At 46.0% G+C, this 20,395-nt stretch overlaps 1 long non-coding RNA gene across 1 annotated transcript in view; it reads right to left on the bottom strand.

Moving 5' to 3' along the window:
• Positions 1-57: 57 nt before the first annotated feature.
• Positions 58-20,395, bottom strand: part of LOC143765789 (uncharacterized) — a 58,987-nt gene continuing 38,649 nt past the window's right edge. Inside the window, exon 3 of the long non-coding RNA XR_013213460.1 lies at positions 58-653. This is a non-coding gene — a long non-coding RNA (uncharacterized LOC143765789). The remainder of the gene's footprint in view (positions 654-20,395) is intronic.

Raw genomic sequence — 20,395 nt, 5'->3', positions numbered from 1 at the left:
AAGCTGGTAAGTCTCACTATAGCTGCTTGAGGTCTAAAACGGAAAATGCTCCCCCTAGTGGTCAATATATATATATTTGTGAGAAAATATATATTATTTTTCATATAGAAATGTTTGCAAACATTGCATTAATACATTTTATTTACTATTTTAAGCTTAATTTCACAAAAAACAAACTACAAAAAAATTGGTGGCACCTTCCCTTTAAGATTGTGTTTCCTTAAGGGCTCATGCAGACGAGCATATAATCAGACGTGTGCTAACAGATTTTTGATTGGACAGATGAATTGAGCAAATTTTTTTTCAAAATTCGGTTCTGATTATGATCGGCAGCGAATATTGTTTTTGCAATATTCATCAAACACAGCTGAATGTCATTAGAGTCAGTGGGAGTAGAAATGATCGTATATGTTCGGAACCGATCATCAAACATAAGTTCGCCACGAATAGGGTACCAATATGGTAAATTCAGATTTGGCCACTGAATCCAAACATATTTGCTCGACTCTATTGGACAGCACAGTGACCCATGTTATTCTGTAGGGCTGTTCAGATGAACGATTTTCATTCTCTCTCCAAATGTCCTGGAGAAAGAAACCACAGCATGCACTACTTCATAGTCTCTGAGACTCATCCATTCATGTCTCTGGGTGCTAAAGAAAAGAAAAAACAAATCACACACAGATAAAAAGTCAGTTATCTGCATGAAACTTGGAACAATTTTTCATACGTTTGTCTGCTGACGGCCACCAAAGGAGCAGCGATGACCGACCTTATATAACAAGGTGTTCTTGTTTGTGGTGCATTATTATTGAAGCTCCTGAGATTAAGGACATGACAACCTTGAACACTCTTTTTCAGTTAACTTACAAACTCCTACCTACACACAAGTATTATTTTTGCATTAATTATTGTGTGCCAATTCTGAGTATGCATTACACTCCAGAGCTGCATTTACAATTCTGCAGGCTTCAGAGCTACAGTCTTTCAATCCATTTCCTTGCTTGTTTGGTGTCTGAACAAAGATTGCTTTGCTTTCAGTAAACTGTAGTCTTTCCGCTAGACTACGCTGTAGTGTAATCAGAAGTAGGGCAAAATAACTGTGTGCTGCATTATAAGGGCTCAGCTAAGATGTTAGGAGTGATTGCTGACTGTTTCTAATAAAAAAGGAGAATGGTGAGTGCAGCTTTAAAGGACGTCACGCAGGATCAGTAGAGGATAAGTAATATATGTACACAGCGGCTGCACCAGCAGAATAGTGAGTGCAGCTCTGGAGTATAATACAGGATGTAACTCAGGATCAGTACAGGATAAGTAATGTAATGTATGTAACACAGTGACTCCACCAGCAGAATAGTGAGTGCAGCTCTGCAGTATAATACAGGATAAGTAATGTATGTACACAGTGACTGCACCAGCAGAACAGTGAGTGGAGCTCTGCAGTATAATACAGGATATGTAATGTATGTACACAGTGACTGCACCAGCAGAACAGTGAGTGGAGCTCTGCAGTATAATACAGGATATGTAATGTATGTACACAGTGACTGCACCAGCAGAACAGTGAGTGCAGCTCTGCAGTATAATACAGGATGTAACTCAGGATCAGTGCAGGATAAGTAATGTAATGTATGTACACAGTGACTCCACCAGCAGAATAGTGAGTGCAGCTCTGCAGTATAAGGCTAGTTTCACACTAGCGTTAACTGCAATACGTCGCAAATGCGTCGTTTTGCCGAAAATACGCATCCAGCAAAAGTTCTTGCTGGATATGTTTTTTCGTCATAGACTAACATTAGCGACGCATTTGCGACGCATTGCAAAATGTCGCGTCCGTTTTGCGACGCTTGGGCGTGTGGTAGCGGACCGTCGGGAGAAAAAAAAGTTACATGTAACGTTTTTTGCTCCCGACGGTCCGCTTTTTCCGACCGCGCATGCGCGGCCGGAACTCCGCCCCCACCTCCCCGCACTTCCCCGCACATCACAATGGGGCAGCGGATGCGTGGGAAAAATGCATCCGCTGCCCCCGTTGTGCGGCGGAGACCACGCTAGCGTCGGGAACGGCGGCCCGACGCACAGCGACGGGTTGTTCCCGACGCTAGTGTGAAAGTAGCCTAATACAGGATGTAACTCGGGACCAGTACAGGATAAGTAATGTAACTCCTCGGGTAGAATAGTGAGTATAGTGCTGAAGTATAATACAGGATTTAGCTGTTTGAAAAGTGACTAAGGCTACTTTCACACTAGCGTTTTTCGGCGGATGTCGCAATGCGTCGTTTAGGAGAAAAAACGCATCCTGCAAAGTTGTCTGCAGGATGCGTTTTTTCCCCATAGACTTACATTACCGGCGCATTGCGACGTATCGCCACACGTCGCAACCGTCGTGCGACGGGTGCGTCATGTTTTGGCGCACCGCCGCCACAAAAAAACATTACATGTAACTTTTTTTGTGCCTCTAGTCCGCCATTTTCGACCGCGCATGCGCGGCCGAAACTCCACCCCCTCCTCCCCGGACCTTACAATGGGGCAGCGGAAGCGTTGTAAGACTGCTTCCGCTGCCCCCGTTGTGCATTTCTTTCACAGCATGCGTCGGTACGTTAGCCCGACGCACTGCGACAGGCCCGTACCGACGCTAGTGTGAAAGCAACCTAAGTGTTGTACGTCATTTAGATTTTTATGTTATTGAAAAATTGTGGATACCACTATTACGAGCGCCTGTATACACGGTACACAAGCATAAATGATTATACAAATTGATGTGAATGGAACTTACTGACACGCACAACACTGTAAATCTGCAATATTTAGATGATGGGTTTGGATTGTGTAGACGTCTCATTAACGCTGGATCGTACTTGAGGTCATCTTTGGAGTTAATACGCTGTGAACTGTTAGACGTGGTGTGGGCTTTGGCATCGGAAAATGCAAAGTAAATGTTTTCAGTAATGGGGAGTAATTTAATATTAATTGTTACGTTAAATCTGTGATCTGTTAATAAAATCTACTGACTTTTCTTATAATGTCGCATTGATATTACTTTTCTCCTGCTAAGTAAATACAGTCACTTGGTCTGGAGGGTAATCACACCAACAGTTTGTGGTAGCACTGTATCGATGTTATGTTGTAGTAAGGCCTCTTTCACACCTCCGTGTTTCATTTTCCATCATGATGTGTTGTTTTGTGAAAAAAAAATGGATCCTGCGAATTTGCCAGACCAATTATATCATGTGTGGGCACCCTTACTGAGCAGGTATCTGGATGGGTAGAGGGTATTCTTAAACCCCTGGTAAAGGATACACCCATCTTCATTAAGGACACAACTGACCTATTGAATAAACTAGCAGCAATAGGTCCTCTACCAGAAGGAACCATCCTGGCCACCATGGATGTGGAATCTTTGTACTCTAATATCCTACACCAGGATTGATTAAATGCCTGCAAATTCTTCCTGGAAAACACAGGGACTGATGCGGATTCTGTGGTGAAACGTATAAAATTCATCCTTACCCACAATTACTTTGAATTTGACAACAAGATCTATCTACAGGAGACTGGCACAGCAATGGGAAGTAAAATGGCCCCACAGTATGCAAATCTTTTTATGGTCAAGCTTGAAAGCAACTTTTTGTCCTCATGTCCCATCAGGCCTCTGGCCTACTACTGCTACATTGATGATATTTTAATCATCTGGACGGAGTCTGAGCCACAGCTAAAGACGTTCCATGAACAGTTTGATCAATTTCATCCCACCATCAACTTAACACTCAACTACTCCTGCACTGAAATTAACTTTTTAGACACCATCATTAAGCTGCAGAACAATGAAATAGAAACTTCCCTGTATCAAAAGCCAATTGACCGTCCAACGTACCTTAAATGAGATAGTTTCCATCCAAAACACCTAAAAAACTCCATTGTCTACAGCCAAGCCATCAGACACAATCGTATATGTTCCAACCCAATGGATAGAGATGAACAACTTGGTCGCCTTAGAAAGACCTTTTTGAATCAGGGCTACCATCCAAAACAATTGAAAACCAGATTACAAGAGCCACCAGAATATCAAGAAATCACCTGCTACATTACAAAGCTATGGAAGAAAATAACCGGGTACCTCTAGTAGTCACCTACAATCCAAATCTGGAGGTGCTAAGGGAAGCTGCACGGAAATCACAACCTTTACTGCAAAAAGATGCCCACTTGCAATCCATTTTTCCAGACCCTCCACTACTGTTTTAGGCAGCCCCCAAATCTAAGAAGCATCATTGTCAGAAGCTCCCTGTCCTCTCCAACAGCTGCAGGTACCTTTCCTTGCAACCAGAAAAAATGTAAAACCTGTCCATTTATAATGACCACTGACAAGATAAAGATCCCCAATTCACATCAGGACTACAAGATACCAGGTACTTTCAGCTGCGTCACTTCTAATGGGGTGTACTTAATTATTTGTACTAAATGTCCAACTGGGGGTCTGTATGTGGGGGAGACTGGGCAAAAACTGAGAACAAGGATGAACTCTCATGGCCATACAATAAGGGCCTGTGCACACGATGCAGATTTAGTGCAGATCTGTAGCGGATTTTTCACTGCACGTCGCTGTGCGTCGTTTTGTAGAAAAAACGCATCCTGCAAAAGTACTTGCAGGATGCGTTTTTTCTCCATAGACTTGCATTAGCGACGCAGTGCGACGCATTGCCACACGTCGCAACCGTTGACGTTGGTCCGTCAACACCAAAAAGCATTGCATGTAATGTTTTTTTGGTGCGTCGAGACCGTCTTTTCCGACCGCGCATGCGCGGCCGGAACTCCGCCCCCACCTCCCCGCACATCACAATGGGGCAGCGGATGCGTTGAAAAACAGCATCCGCTGCCCCCGTTGTGCGGCGCTTTCACTGCTTGCGTCGGTACGTCGCAACGACGCAATTCGTCGTGCGTCGTACAACGCTAGTGTGAAAGTAGCCTTACAGTACAATGTAAATCAATGTGAAAAAGAAAAAGCTGTGCACATGGTGCAGAAAAATCAGCGCAGAAACGCTGCAGATTTCAAAGAAGTTCATGTCGCTTCTTTAGTGCAGATCTGCAGCGTTTCTGCACCCCTCCATGATAAAAATCCACAGTGGTAAAATCTGCACAAAATCTGCAACAAAAACTGCAGAAAATCTGCCAGGAGATGCAGATTTAGTGCAGAAAATTCTGCACCACATTTCCTACGTGTGCACATAGCCTAAGAGAAAAAAGAATGGATCTTCCTGTGGCAATACATTTTTGTCTCCCCGATCATAGCATTATGGACATGAAATTACTTGTATTAAAAGGTAACTTCATATCTCAAAAAGACAGAAGAATCTGGGAGTATAAACTGATGATGACCTTTGACAGTCTTAATGCAGGAATGAATGTGTTGCATGGATTTATGTCTTTTTACATCAACTAAGGAATTTGCCCCTCAGACCATGTGGGGTCATCACAACAGAACCAGACCCCAATCAGAGGACAATAAAACATTCCTTATCTAAGAACTGGTCCAATATTTATGGAAATAACTGTTATCACTCATGGTAATTCTGCTTCATGTCACCTGTCTTATCCATGTTTTTTTTTTTTTCTGTGCTATGTTGTGCATAAATATGTGATTCTTCAGAATTTGTATTAGGCTACTTTCACACTAGCGTCGGGCTCGGCCCGTCGCAGTGCGTTGGGCCGAGGTTACCGACGCTAGCATTCTTTGCGCCGCACAACGGGGGCAGCGGATGCATTTTTCCAGCGCATCCGCCGCCCCATTGTGAGGTGCGGGGAAGTGCAGGGAGGTGGGGGCGGAGTTCCGGCCGCGCATTCGCGGTCGGAAAAAGCAGACCGTCGACGGCAAAAAACGTTACATGTAGCGTTTTTTTGTGCCGACGGTCCGCCACAACACGGCGCAACCGTCGCACGACGGTTGCGACATGTGTCAATCCGTCGCAATACGTCGCTTAATGTTAGTCTATGGGGAAAAAACGCATCCTGCAAGCACTTTTGCAGGATGCGTTTTTTCGGCCAAACGACGCATTGCGACGGATTGCAAGAAACGCTAGTGTGAAAGTAGCCTAAGTCTATGCCTGATGAAGAGACCTGTGTAGTCTCAAAAGCTTGCAATTTGTTACCATCTTTTCAGTTAGCCATTAAAAGGTATCAACCACTGAGGACTCTCAATTCTAAATATTTTTCCATCCACTGGCTAACACGGTACCAAGATATTTAGCTTTCCTGTATTTGATGGCAGTCACCGTCCCTCCACTTTCTAGAGCTTGATATGGTTTTGGGAACGAAGTGAGTGCTTTCATAGATAGTGGTCCTAAAACATATGGTTGTAATGTCTGCATAGCTAAGATGCTAGCGGTAGATTGTTGAAGGAGGACTGTGCTAGAGGTTGAGGGGTTAGAAATACATTTGTAATTCTAGAATGAGTACATCTGTGGTGGGTTAGATAACTTCCTGCGCTATTAAGATGTCTCCCCCCTGTGGACTTGGCAGAGCGATACTCTGTCTCTCCATTATGAGTCTGATATGGAAGGGTCCAAGAATATTAAAATGCAGAAAGCTTGTCAGATCAGAGCTGAGGCACCTCTATGTTTCCTAGCTCAAGGTCAGCTCAGCTCATTCCACCCCAAGTTCCTTTTATGGTATTTTTTTTTTCATTCATTGTGCTAATAATGGGAATATATCTAAGATATCAGACTTCTCTAGTCATTATTATCAGACCTGCGCCAGTATTTTAACCCCTTAGTGACAGAGCCAATTTGCTGCTTAATGACAAGCCAATTTTTACAATTCTGACCACTGTCACTTTATGAGGTTATAACTCTGGAACTCTTTAACAGATCCCGCTGATTCTGAGATTGTTTTTATGTGACATATTGTAATTCATGATAGTGGTAACATTTCTTCAATATGACTTGCGTTTATTTATGTAAAAAATGGGTATATGGCGAAAATGTTGCAATTTTCAAACTTTTAATTTTTATGCCCTTAAATCAGAGAATCATGTGGAGCGCCCCCAGTAGGGCAGTGGGCAGTCCGTTGTAAAATGGGGGAAAGGTCTTTAAAGAGATAATGTTCGTGACGCCACCTGTGGTATTCGGTCAGGGTGACCGACGCTGCTTGGGGGTCCGCTGGGGTGATGTTATGGCAGCTAGATGGTATACCTTCCCACAGGTGAAGTATGTCCCCAGGGCTTCCCAGAGTGTAGATGGTGGATGGTGTGAGGCGCAGTGAAGAACGAGGACACAAGGTTGCAGTCTCTTTACCTTTACTGAAGGATTCAATGTCCACAGTCCAGAGCACCAGATCACAGGGCAGGCAGAGTCCAGCCGGACTAAAGGCAAATCCAGAGTCCCCTTATCTAGGTGGAAATCACCTCTAGCGCCTGGATGTTGTAGTACCTCCCTGCTGAGCCTCTCATAAGGTCCTCACAACTGCTGTAGATGTTCTAGATGTTATGTCTTTCTCTCTGTCCCCCAGATGGATAGGAACAACCCGTATGACTGATGACCTGAGGCTTTTTACAGGGACTCTAGCATGCCCCAGCCCCCACAAGTTGCCACCGTGCCTCCTGGGTATAGGTCGGGCAGGTAACATGGAATTATCTGTCCTGCCGGTCTTTGGAGTAAGGCTTGGAGACGATTGCTCCCTCGGTGTTCCGGCTACCGGATCCTGCGCCTCAGAAAGGAGGCAGCCTTTTGCAGGGCAGAACTCCTGGTTTCCTCTCCTTGTGCTATGACTTTGTATCTCACCCTCTGCAATACAATTCTCTTTTGTGTCCTTTGTTAGGATGCTGCCGCACGTTGGGCAGGCGCAGCTCCGTGACCTTCTGGCTAGGCCTCTGACAGGATCCCACCCCTGTCAGGGAGCACTCTGTCTGCAGCTCTTGATTTTCCTCCTTTCCCTCTGGCTGCCTGACAGGTGCTGCCTGGGTGAAGCCCAGTCAGCTTCTGCCTAACTTCCTGTCCAGACCACCAGTTTTACCTAATTGTGAAGAGTGCCCTAATAGATAGGAGCATAACTCACCCTGGTGGACTGGAGTGTGAAGTGTGTTGTATGGTTTGTGATACCTGGTAAAGTGATCTCCTTCATTACCTTTAGACGTAACATCATTCTCCCTGGTGGAAGAATGACATTACTGCAACGACCAGGACTCTGGGGCGCTGCACTTGTCACACAAAATACTTAAATAAAATTTCCCACATGTCTAGTTTACATCAGCACAATTTTGTAAACTAATTTTTTTTTGTTAGGAAGTTATAAGGGTTAAAAGTTGACCAGCAATTTCTCATTTCTACAATAAAATTTACAAAACCATTTTTTTTTTAGGGACCACCTCACATTTGAAGTCACTTTGAGGGGCCTATATGACAGAAAATACCCAAAAGTGACACCATTCTAAAACCTGCACCCCTCAATGTGCTCAAAACCACATTCAAGAAGTTTATTAACCCTTCAGGTGCTTCACAAGAACTAAACCAAGGTGGAAGGAAAAAATGAACATTTAACTTTTTTTGCTAAAATTTTACTTAATCATCAAATTTGTAACAGGAGAAAATGGACCCTAAAATTTGTTGTGCAATTTCTCCTGTGTATGAAGATACCCCATATGTGGGGGAAATTCACTGGGCGCATGGCAGGTCTCGTTTTGGAAACTAGACCCCTCAAGGAATGTATCCAGATAACCACATTCAAGATCATCAGGGTCTAGAATAAAATGTTTGTTACTAATCCCATGTCTGGACTCCTTTCATACACCTGTGTATATTTCTATTGAGTCAAGGAGGTGAAGTTAGCTACTTCCCGCCTCATTGAACTAAACATCACATAATACTCTTCAAACCTAATAACTTAATCACTATAAATTCTGTGATATCTTAATTGATACACAAATTTATATACACTGCTGCACAAAAGTTTTCAGCAGGTGTGGTAAAAAAATGCTGCAAAGTGCTTTAAAAAAAAAAAAAGAAGTGTTTAACCTCTGAGTGACCAAGCCAATTTTGACCTTCATGACCATGACAAATTTTTGAAATGTGACCAGTGTCAGTTTATGTGGTAATAACTCTGGAACGCTTCAATGTATCCCACTAATTCTGAGTTTTTTCGGGACATGGTGTACTTCATAGTAGTAGTAAAATTTGTTTAATATGACATGTTTATTTGTGAAAATATTGGAAATTTGGTGAAAATTTCAAATATTTTGCAATTTTCAAACTTATTTCTTATGCCTTTAAATGAGAAAGTTATGTTGCACAAAATAGTTAAGATTTCCCACATGTCTACTGTACACCTATCAGTTTTTAAACACATTTTTCTTTTGGTTAGAAGGGTTAAAAGTTGATCAGCAATTTCTAATTTCTCCAACAAAATTTACAAAACCATTTTTTTAGGGACCACATCATATTTGAAGTGACTTTACAGGGCCTATATGACAGAAAATACCCAAAAAGTGACACCATTCTAAAAAACTGCACCCCTCAAAGTCCTCAAAACCACATTCAAGAAGTTTATTAACCCTTCAGGTGCTTCACAAGAACTAAACCAAGGTGGAAGGAAAAAATGAACATTTAACTTTTTTTGCAAAAATTTTACTTAATCATCAAATTTGTAACAGGAGAAAATGTACCCTAAAATTTGTTGTGCAATTTCTCCTGTGTATGCAGATACCCCATATGTGGGGGAAATTCACTGGGCGCACGGCAGGTCTCGTTTTGGAAACTAGACCCCTCAAGGAATGTATCCAGATATGTGGTGAGCGTCTTGAACCCCAGGTGCTTCACAGAAATTTATAATGTACAGCTGATAAAATTTAAAAAAAAATCACATTTTACCCACCAAAATGTACTTTCAGTCCCAATTTTTTATTTTCACAAGGGTATTATAATAATAATAATAATAATTTTTATTTATATAGCGCCAACATATTCCGCAGCGCTTTACAACTTATAGAGGGGACTTGTACAGACAATAGACATTACAGCATAACAGAAATCACAGTTCAAAACAGATACCAGGAGGAATGAGGGCCCTGCTCGCAAGCTTACAAACTATGAGGAAAAGGGGAGACACGAGAGGTGGATGGTAACAATTGCTTTAGTTATTTGGACCAGCCATAGTGTAAGGCTCGGGTGTTCATGTAAAGCTGCATGAACCAGTTAACAGCCTAAGTATGTAGCAGTACAGACACAGAGTGCTATTAACTGCATAAAGTGTATGAGAACACGATGCAAGGAACCTGATTATGTGTTTTGTTTTGTTTTTTTTTCTATTTTTAATAGGCCACACAGGGATAGTTAGGTTAATGCGTTGAGGCGGTAATTAGGAGAAAATGGACCCCCAAATTTGTTGTGCAATTTCTACTGAGTACACCGATACCCCATATCGGGGATAATGGGGATAGGGGAAAATATGTGCAAGTGGGTTGAGAGTTGGCTCAGGGATAGGAAACAAAGGGTGGTTATTAATGGAGCACACTCGGACTGGGTCACGGTTAGTAGTGGAGTACCACAGGGGTCAGTATTGGGCCCTCTTCTTTTTAACATATTTATTAATTACCTTGTAGGGGGCATTCAGAGTAGAATTTCAATATTTGCAGATGACACTAAACTCTGCAGGGTAATCAATACAGGGGAGGACAATTTTATATTACAGGCTGATTTATGTAAACTAGAAGCTTGGGCTGATAAATGGCAAATGAGCTTTAATGGGGATAAATGTAAGGTCATGCACTTGGGTAGAAGTAATAAGATGTATAACTATGTGCTTAATTCTAAAACTCTGGGCAAAACCGTCAATGAAAAAGACCTGGGTGTATGGGTGGATGACAAACTCATATTCAGTGGCCAGTGTCAGGCAGCTGCTACAAAGGCAAATAAAATAATGGGATGCATTAAAAGAGACATAGATGCTCATGAGGAGAACATAATTTTACCTCTATACAAGTCACTAGTGCGACCACACTTAGAATACTGTGCACAGTTCTGGTCTCCGGTGTATAAGAAAGACATAGCTGAACTGGAGCGGGTGCAGAGAAGAGCAACCAAGGTTATTAGAGGACTGGGGGGTCTGCCATACCAAGATAGGTTATTACACTTGGGGCTATTTAGTTTGGATAAACGAAGACTAAGGGGTGATCTTATGTTAATGTATAAATATATGAGGGGACAGTACAAAGACCTTTCTGCTGATCTTTTTAATCATAGACCGGTGACAGGGACAAGGGGGCATCCTCTACGTCTGGAGGAAAAAAGGTTTAAGCATAATAACAGACGCGGATTCTTTACTGTAAGAGCAGTGAGACTATGGAACTCTCTGCCGTATGATGTTGTAATGAGTGACTCATTGCTTCAATTTAAGAGGGGACTGGATACCTTTCTGGAAAAGTATAATATTACAGGGTATATATATTAGATTCCTTGATAAGGCGTTGATCCAGGGAACTAGTCTGATTGCCGTATGTGGGGTCGGGAAGGAATTTTTTTCCCCATGATGGAGCTTACTCTTACCACATGGGTTTTTTTTGCCTTCCCCTGGATCAACATGTTAGGGCATGCTAGGCTATGGGTTGAACTAGATGGACTTAAAGTCTTCCTTCAACCTTAATAACTATGTAACTATATATGTGGAGGAAAACTACTGTTTGGGCGCACGGCAGGGCTTGGAAAGGAAGACTTTGATGAAATGCAAATTTCAAAAGAAAACACAGCCGCACTGCCGCTGATATAAAACATCGATGACTACATATATAGTATTCCTCGTTGCATTGGAGGTGCTTGCAATGAAAACCAGTCCATAAAAGTGCAATTCTAAGAAAAGATGCAATAGCACTCACCAATGAGGTGCGGTAACGGTCCTTTTTATTGAAGAAACAGGTGCATGAACAAATCTTCACGGCATCGGGGGTGAGGAGAGGAAGTGAGCAGGGGAAGGCAAGACGACGGCAACCGTTTCGCGCTAAACCAGCGCTTCTACGGGTCTGATGGATCGGGAAATGACGCCAGTATAAGTAGGCAGGCCAAATGGGCTGTCCCACTCACACCGCGCGTCATCTCAGTCGGTCCATTCATTAATAATACAAAACATTGATGAAATGGTCTGCAGGCGTCATGTCATGTTTGGAGAGCCCCTGATGTGCCTAAACAGTGGAAACTCCCCACAAGTGACACCAGCTGTCATGCATTGGAAAAAGTGTGGGCTCTGTGCCGGAGCCTGCATCAAAGGGGGGGAGACACGACATATGACACTTATATACGTCATATGTCGTGAAGGGATTAAGAAACTTGGCATTGAGGTTTTTCCAAACATCAGTGAGAAAAAAACGCTGATCTGTGGATGTAGGTTTATGCAAATCTTTCTGTCTCTTCATGTAATTCCAAATATGTTGAGATCAGTGCTCTGAAGGGGCCATATCATCACTTCCATGACTACTACAGGTGGTTCGTAAGGACACTGGCTGTATGTTTGGGGTCGTTGTTCTCCTACAGAAGGATATGGAGCCAGTTAGACGCCTCCCTGATGGTATTACATGATGCATATGCAGCGCCCCAGAGTCCTGGTCGTTGCAGTGCTGTGGCTCCGCCACTAAGGGGAGCTATGGTGCGTCTGATGGCACTGAAGGAGTTCATCTGATCAGGTATCACAGACACCAATACATTTCACAGTCGGGCCTCCGGGGGGAGCTAAGGGTTCTATTCACTAGGCCACTCCCCACCATAGTGGGTAAACTGGGGGTCAGGCAGGAAGTTAGATCAGAAAGCTGACTGGGTTGGAACCAGGCAACACCTTGTGGCAGAGGGTGTTGTGGGGGAAGATACAGTAGGGTCTCTGTCAGGGGTGGGATCCTGACAGAGGCTTGGCAACTTGAACGAACGTGACGGGACCGTGCCTGCTCAGCATAGCGGCGGTGCCCAAGGAAGGACTAGAAGCGAGATAGATTGTGCTGAGTGAGAATCGAGATCACGCAAAAGGAGAAATACCAGTAGGGGTCGTGCTGCAAGACCGAGGCAACATCCTACTGAGGCGCACTACCGGTGGCCGGAACGCAGAGGGAGTATTATAACATTCAGCTTCAAGCAATACTTCAAACAGCGGCAGGACAGTCAGTCTAAGGCGGGCTGTCTCACCTAAATCACCTATGCAGTCTTGGGGGGCAACTTGTGGAGAGGGGCGACTCTAGGGTCCCGGAAGAGCTCCGAGCCTACCCGTCAAACGGGTGCCGTTCCAACCAGAACACCAGGGAGGGACGGGGAATTAGCAGAACATCATCTAATTGAGTTGTGAGGGAACTTAAGAAACAGACACAACAGTTGTGGGGACTTTCCGTAAGCACAGCAGGGAAGGACCGCAACACATAGCGCTAGAAGGAAGGCACCGATTTCCACCTGTGAAGAGAACTCTGGAGGTGCCATTGGACCGGCCGGACTTGCGCAGCCTGGTGAACCGTATTCTGGACTGAGGACCCAGAGATCTTCAGTAAAGAGGTAAAGAGACTGCAACCTGGTGTCCTCGTTATTTACTGCACTGCACCACTACAGCCTCATCACCATCATCCGTTATCCCTATTTCACTGTGCGCCCCACGGCAGGGTCACGGACCGGGGCCTAGCCGCCGTGACAACCCCAGAGCAGAGACTCAGAGGCCCGGTACCGGGTACCCCTCGGCCCTGCGGCGGTGGGGGCGCTACAACTTGGCGTCACGAACAGGATGTACTCAAGCCTGAAGAATCAGGTCATGTGTGCCTTGGAACTGTGATTTGTTGTGCTTGGACTGTACTTTATTACAAAGACTGTGCTGTGCCATTTACCACCAAAATCCACCGCCATTACAGCGCTGAGGAGAGCGCAGGAGAAGAAGAGGGGCGTGGAGTGGGCGTAGGCAAGCTGAAAAGCGCGAAAAGCAATGGCCGCCCAGTCTAAATATTTCTGCACCGTGAGGACGTGTCCGTCAGCAGCAGAGATCCGCCTCCTAATCCTCAATGGAGGGCGGAGACCGAGAAAATGACACCACCCACGAAGGAGAGAGCGGGAAAAAGACCAGGAAGTGACCCACGTGGAGGACGCTATGGCTAGCAGCTCCGAACCCGACAGTGGGGTTGAAGTGGAAGTCTCCCCCAACTACCCGGATGAGCCCAGCAGCCCGTTCTCCGTGGACAACACTGAACTTCTGCGGGTCGAGATGGAGAGCCTGATCGACCAACTCCTCCAACTGAACATGAAGGCCCAGGCTCCGCACCAGGCAGCGCCGGAAGAAGGTCCTCAGGCGTCGGATCCTGCACCGTTACCGGAGCAACCGCTGGGATCCTCGCCGACACCGCCGGAAGAACCCGCCACGGAGGAGGAACCTGCATCGGCTGGTGAGTCCGCCGACCCCGTCCCGCTGGCCGAGGGCTTGCTGGTGGGTCCCGTAGCAGCACCACCTCTCCCGGGAACCCATAGACTCCAGCGCCTGCTACCATGGGAGGAAGCCACGGGCATGGAACACCGTATGCGAGCCCCAATCACCCCTACTCCCTTGCTGTGCGAGGTCCACGCGGAGCGCACAGTGTGCCGCTGGGTGAACCCCGGATCCAATCTTATGGGGTTCCCCGGGGTGGAGACCCAAGAGGGGGAGATGGTACAGGCCCTAAGCTGGGAGGAATACCGGGTCCAGCTAGAACAACAGTGGAAAGAGGAGGAGAAAACACACCAGGCCGGGCGGGAGGCCCACCATCAAAAAGACTTGGCGGTCAAGGACCGGGCCCGCAAGAATCCCACTGCTCAGCAGGCCCCACGCAGGCAGGGCACCGTCATTGACTTTAAGCTCCGCGGGGGCTGGGGCTTTATAAAAGAGCCGGGTCTATATGCTGAAGTTTTTGTTAACCGGCGGGATGTAGAGTCGCATCTTAGAGAGGGCCACCCAGGCCGAGATCTGTATCCAGGGGATAATGTCAGCTACACCCGGCACCTTGGAGAGAAGGGGTGGTTTGCCCTGAACGTCCACAAGAGGCACTGTCCCATGTCCCCCGTGGCCAGGGTGCCTCCTTGTGACCGGCCTACGATTACCACTGAGACCACCGTGGTCACCCCAACGGGCACAATTGTGAAGACCACGACTTGCCGCGTCATGACCTCCACCGCTGTCGTGGCCACGCAGGCACCTCCTCAGGTGACCAGCGTGTCTACTGCCCGTGCTGCTGCAGAGCTGAAGACTGTGGGTACACAGACTCCCAGATGGGACGACAGACCTCCTTATGCAGTACCAGGCGGTTCGCAATACCCAAAGGGGTTGCCTCCGCCGGTGCTGCCTCCCGAGTGGTTCGCGTAAGCATGACTGCTTTAAAGATGTACATAGTTCTTAACTGTTTGTTGTTTCCTGATTTTTGCTGAACCCGTCCAGGGTTAACTCTTAAGGGGATCCTTCTGTTGACCCGGGATCCCTATTGTTTTGCTTTTGTTTGATTTTTTCCAAGTTTTTGCACAAAGTTTCCAGAACTGCTGAAATCATGAACAGTGCATGATCCGAACTTCTTGTACATAGTTTGCACCTTATTAAAGGCGCTCCCTACTGGTTTTACTTAAAGAAGGACTCTTTGTGAAGATACCACGCTGGAACCTTTGCTGAGTATGGACTGGTAGCTTGAGAAGGCGTGCTACCTCATAGAGACTTGGTGCCCTCTTAAAGGGGATGTTCATTTGTTGCGCTTAAACCGTGATATTGCTTTAAGACTGGAAGCAATAATGTCTTGACCAAAGAAAGTGATGATAATGTTTATGTGAGTAAGTTATATGTATTTAACTAGTTGATTGTGAAGAAATGCTGATGATGTTCTCTGAAAAGAAAAAGTGAAAGATAGAAGAAAGATGCAGTGGGCCCGTAGGGATAGACGTGATGTCCAGCATGCATGATAGAGAGAAAGATAATGAGAAGGCTTGATGTTCAATAGAAAATGTTTTAATAATGTTGATAGATAGTTAGGATAGAAGGTAAACCCTGAGTCCTCATAGGAGTCATGTAGAGATGGCTCAGTGCTCTTAAACTGAAAGTGTGTTATGTTCTATACTGTGTATAGTAGTTGAAAAGACAGAAGGCTCGGGCTGAAAGGAGCGGTCCTGTAAGAAAGGAGAGGCAGTAGGTCTGGCGCCGATAGGACAGGCGGTCCTGCAGATTTAAAGAAGGAGAATGAAAAAGTTAAATTACCTTATAATTAGTGTTGAGCGATACCGTCCGATACTTGAAAGTATCGGTATCGGAAAGTATCGGCCGATACCGGCAAAGTATCGGATCCAATCCGATACCGATACCAATACAAGTCAATGGGACTCAAGTATCGGACGGTATTCCTGATGGTTCCCAGGGTCTGAAGGAGAGGAAACTCTCCTTCAGACCCTGGGATCCATATAAATGTGTAAAATAAAGAATTAAAATAAAAAATATTGCTATACTCACCTGTCCGACGCAGCCTGGACCTCAGCGAGGGAACCGGCAGCGTTGTTTGTTTAAAATTCGCGCTTTTACTTGGTTACGTGAAGTCCCGGCTTGTGATTGGTCAGGGCGGCCATGTTGCCGGGACGCGGACCAATCACAGCAAGCCGTGACGAAATTACGTCACGGCTTGCTGTGATTGGTCCGCGTCCCGGCAACATGGCCGCCATTAACCAATCACAAGCCGTGACGTCATGGGAGGCTGGACACGCGCGCATTTTAAAATGGGCGCGTGTCCAGCCTCCCGTGACGTCCCGGCTTGTGATTGGTTGCGGCGCGGTCAACCAATCACAAGCCGGGAGGCTGGACACGCGCGCATTTTAAAATGCGTTTTAAAATGCGCGCGTGTCCAAATTGTACACTTATTTATATGTATACAGAAGTATGATGTTTTCAACCCTGTAGTTTGGCTTAGCTTGGCACTTTTTGATGTATTGCGAGGCTCAGGTCTTGATTGTGAGCTTGGTACACACTTGTGATTGGTTGACCGCGCCGCAACCAATCACAAGCCGGGACGTCACGGGAGGCTGGACACGCGCCCATTTTAAAATGTGCGCGTGTCCAGCCTCCCGTGACGTCCCGGCTTGTGATTGGTTACGTCGCCCATGTGACCACGACGCGCCCAATCACAACGCCGGAACGTAATTTTAAAATCCTGCAAGGACCTGAAATTACGTCACGGCTTGCTGTGATTGGTCCGCGTCCCGGCAACATGGCCGCCGCGACCAATCACAAGCCGGGACTTCACGTAACCAAGTAAACGCGCGAATTTTAAACAAACAACGCTGCCGGTTCCCTCGCTGAGGTCCGGGCTGCGTCGGAGAGGTGAGTATAGCAATATTTTTTATTTTAATTCTCTCTTTTACACATTATTACATTAATGTTGTTTCGATACCCGATACCCGATACCACAAAAGTATCGGATCTCGGTATCGGAATTCCGATACAGCAAGTATCGGCCGATACCCGATACTTGCAGTATCGGAATGCTCAACACTACTTATAATGTGATTATAGGAAGGTCTTTAGTGGATTTAGAGTGTATGTCCTTAAAGGCAATGTTAAATTATTGTTCAACAATGTTGCACTTAGTAGAATACCCGGTTGGGTAAGAACAGTTATTTGTAGCATGTTGCTATGATATTTAACCACGTTTGTAACGTTCAAGTGTCCTTACCTCCCATAAAGGGAAGCCTGTTTAAATATGCTTATTGTTATTACACTCAACAAAAATTGTATGTCTTTTTGCTGACTTGTATTGTTGTTTTCTTCCCAGTCCCGGAGTACTGTGTTTAACCAGGGGGGAGTGCAGCGCCCCAGAGTCCTGGTCGTTGCAGTGCTGTGGCTCCGCCACTAAGGGGAGCTATGGTGCGTCTGATGGCACTGAAGGAGTTCATCTGATCAGGTATCACAGACACCAATACATTTCACAGTCGGGCCTCCGGGGGGAGCTAAGGGTTCTATTCACTAGGCCACTCCCCACCATAGTGGGTAAACTGGGGGTCAGGCAGGAAGTTAGATCAGAAAGCTGACTGGGTTGGAACCAGGCAACACCTTGTGGCAGAGGGTGTTGTGGGGGAAGATACAGTAGGGTCTCTGTCAGGGGTGGGATCCTGACAGAGGCTTGGCAACTTGAACGAACGTGACGGGACCGTACCTGCTCAGCATAGCGGCGGTGCCCAAGGAAGGACTAGAAGCGAGATAGATTGTGCTGAGTGAGAAACGAGATCACGCAAAAGGAGAAATACCAGTAGGGGTCGTGCTGCAAGACCGAGGCAACATCCTACTGAGGCGCACTACCGGTGGCCGGAACGCCGAGGGAGTATCATAACATTCAGCTTCAAGCAATACTTCAAACAGCGGCAGGACAGTCAGTCTAAGGCGGGCTGTCTCACCTAAATCACCTATGCAGTCTTGGGGGGCAACTTGTGGAGAGGGGCGACTCTAGGGTCCCGGAAGAGCTCCGAGCCTACCCGTCAAACGGGTGCCGTTCCAACCAGAACACCAGGGAGGGAATTAGCAGAACATCATCTAATTGAGTTGTGAGGGAACTTAAGAAACAGACACAACAGTTGTGGGGACTTTCCATAAGCACAGCAGGGAAGGACCGCAACACATAGCGCTAGAAGGAAGGCACCGATTTCCACCTGTGAAGAGAACTCTGGAGGTGCCATTGGACCGGCCGGACTTGCGCAGCCTGGTGAACCGTATTCTGGACTGAGGACCCAGAGATCTTCAGTAAAGAGGTAAAGAGACTGCAACCTGGTGTCCTCGTTATTTACTGCACTGCACCACTACAGCCTCATCACCATCATCCGTTATCCCTATTTCACTGTGCGCCCCACGGCAGGGTCACGGACCGGGGCCTAGCCGCCGTGACAACCCCAGAGCAGAGACTCAGAGGCCCGGTACCGGGTACCCCTCGGCCCTGCGGCGGTGGGGGCGCTACACATATGTATCTGCCTGTATTTCTCAGCAATGAGGACACCATTAGTCCTGGCCAATTTCCCAGCTCCTGCTGCTGAAATGCAGCCCCAAACTATCCAGGACCCTCCCCAATGTTTCACTGTTGCCTGCAGACTCTCATTATTGTACCAATCTCCAGACCATCTCAATAAACTGTGTTCTCTTAGGCCGGCGTCACACTAGCGAGTTTTACGGACGTATGAGCGCATAAACTACGTCCGTAAAATACGCATTACACACGGCCCAATGAATCTCTATGGCCCAGCTCCTATCTGCCGTATATTACGCATCCGTAATATACGGTCTTGTACGGCCGTAGAAAATCGCAGCATGCTGCGTTTGTCACCGTATTGCGCAAAAAAATCGCCAATGAAAGTCTATGGGGGCGAGAAAAATACGGATTCCACACGGACCAGCAGTGTGACTTGCGAGAAATACACACCGGTGTTAGTGAAAAGCCGGTAATTCAATTGCCGGCTTTTCATTTCTCCTTCCCAAACCCGACATGATATGAGACATGGTTTACATACAGTAAACCATCTCATATCCCTTTTTTTTTTTGCATATTCTACACTACTAATGTTAGTAGTGTGTATGTGCAAAATTTGGGCGCTGTACCTTGTAAAATAAAGGGTTAAATCGCGGAAAAAATTGGCGTGGGCTCCCGCGCAATTTTCTCCGCCAGAGTGGTAAAGCCAGTGACTGAGGGCAGATATTAATAGCCTAGAGAGGGTCCATGGTTATTGGCCCCCCCTGGCTACAAACATCTGCCCCCAGCCACCCCAGAAAAGGCACATCTGGAAGATGCGCCTATTCTGGCACTTGGCCACTCTCTTCTCACTCCCGAGTAGCAGTGGGATATGGGGTAATGAAGGGTTAATGTCACCTTGCTATTGTAAGGTGACATTAAGCCAGATTAATAATGGAGAGGCGTCAATTATGACACCTATCCATTATTAATCCAATAGTACTAAATGGTTAATAAAACACACACACATGATTACAAAGTATTTTAATTAAATAAAGACACATGTTGTTGTAATATTTTATTAGACTCTTAATCCACCTGAAGACCCTCGTTCTGTAACAAAGTTAAAAAAAAAAACAACAATATTCCATACCTTCCGTCGTTATGTCCCACGATGTAAATCCATCTGAAGGGGTTAAATCATTTTACAGCCAGGAGCTGTGCTAAAGCACTCGCTCGTGCCTGTAAAACCCCGGGTACTGAATGGAAAGCTGGGTGATCTGTAGTTACCTTGAGTTGCGGTGAGGCGCCCTCTGCTGGATGTCCTCATGAACTGGAGCCTTGGAAAAGTTCCCACGCTCGAGTTCATATGAGGACATGGACCCTCTCTAGGCTATTAATATCTGCCCTCAGTCACTGGCTTTACCACTCTGGCGGAGAAAATTAAGCGGGAGCCCACGCCATTTTTTTCCGCCATTTAAC

The sequence above is a fragment of the Ranitomeya variabilis genome, chromosome 4 (assembly GCF_051348905.1).
Source record: "Ranitomeya variabilis isolate aRanVar5 chromosome 4, aRanVar5.hap1, whole genome shotgun sequence".
Classification (NCBI taxonomy): domain Eukaryota; kingdom Metazoa; phylum Chordata; class Amphibia; order Anura; family Dendrobatidae; genus Ranitomeya; species Ranitomeya variabilis.
This window is presented reverse-complemented; position numbering and strand designations above follow the sequence as displayed.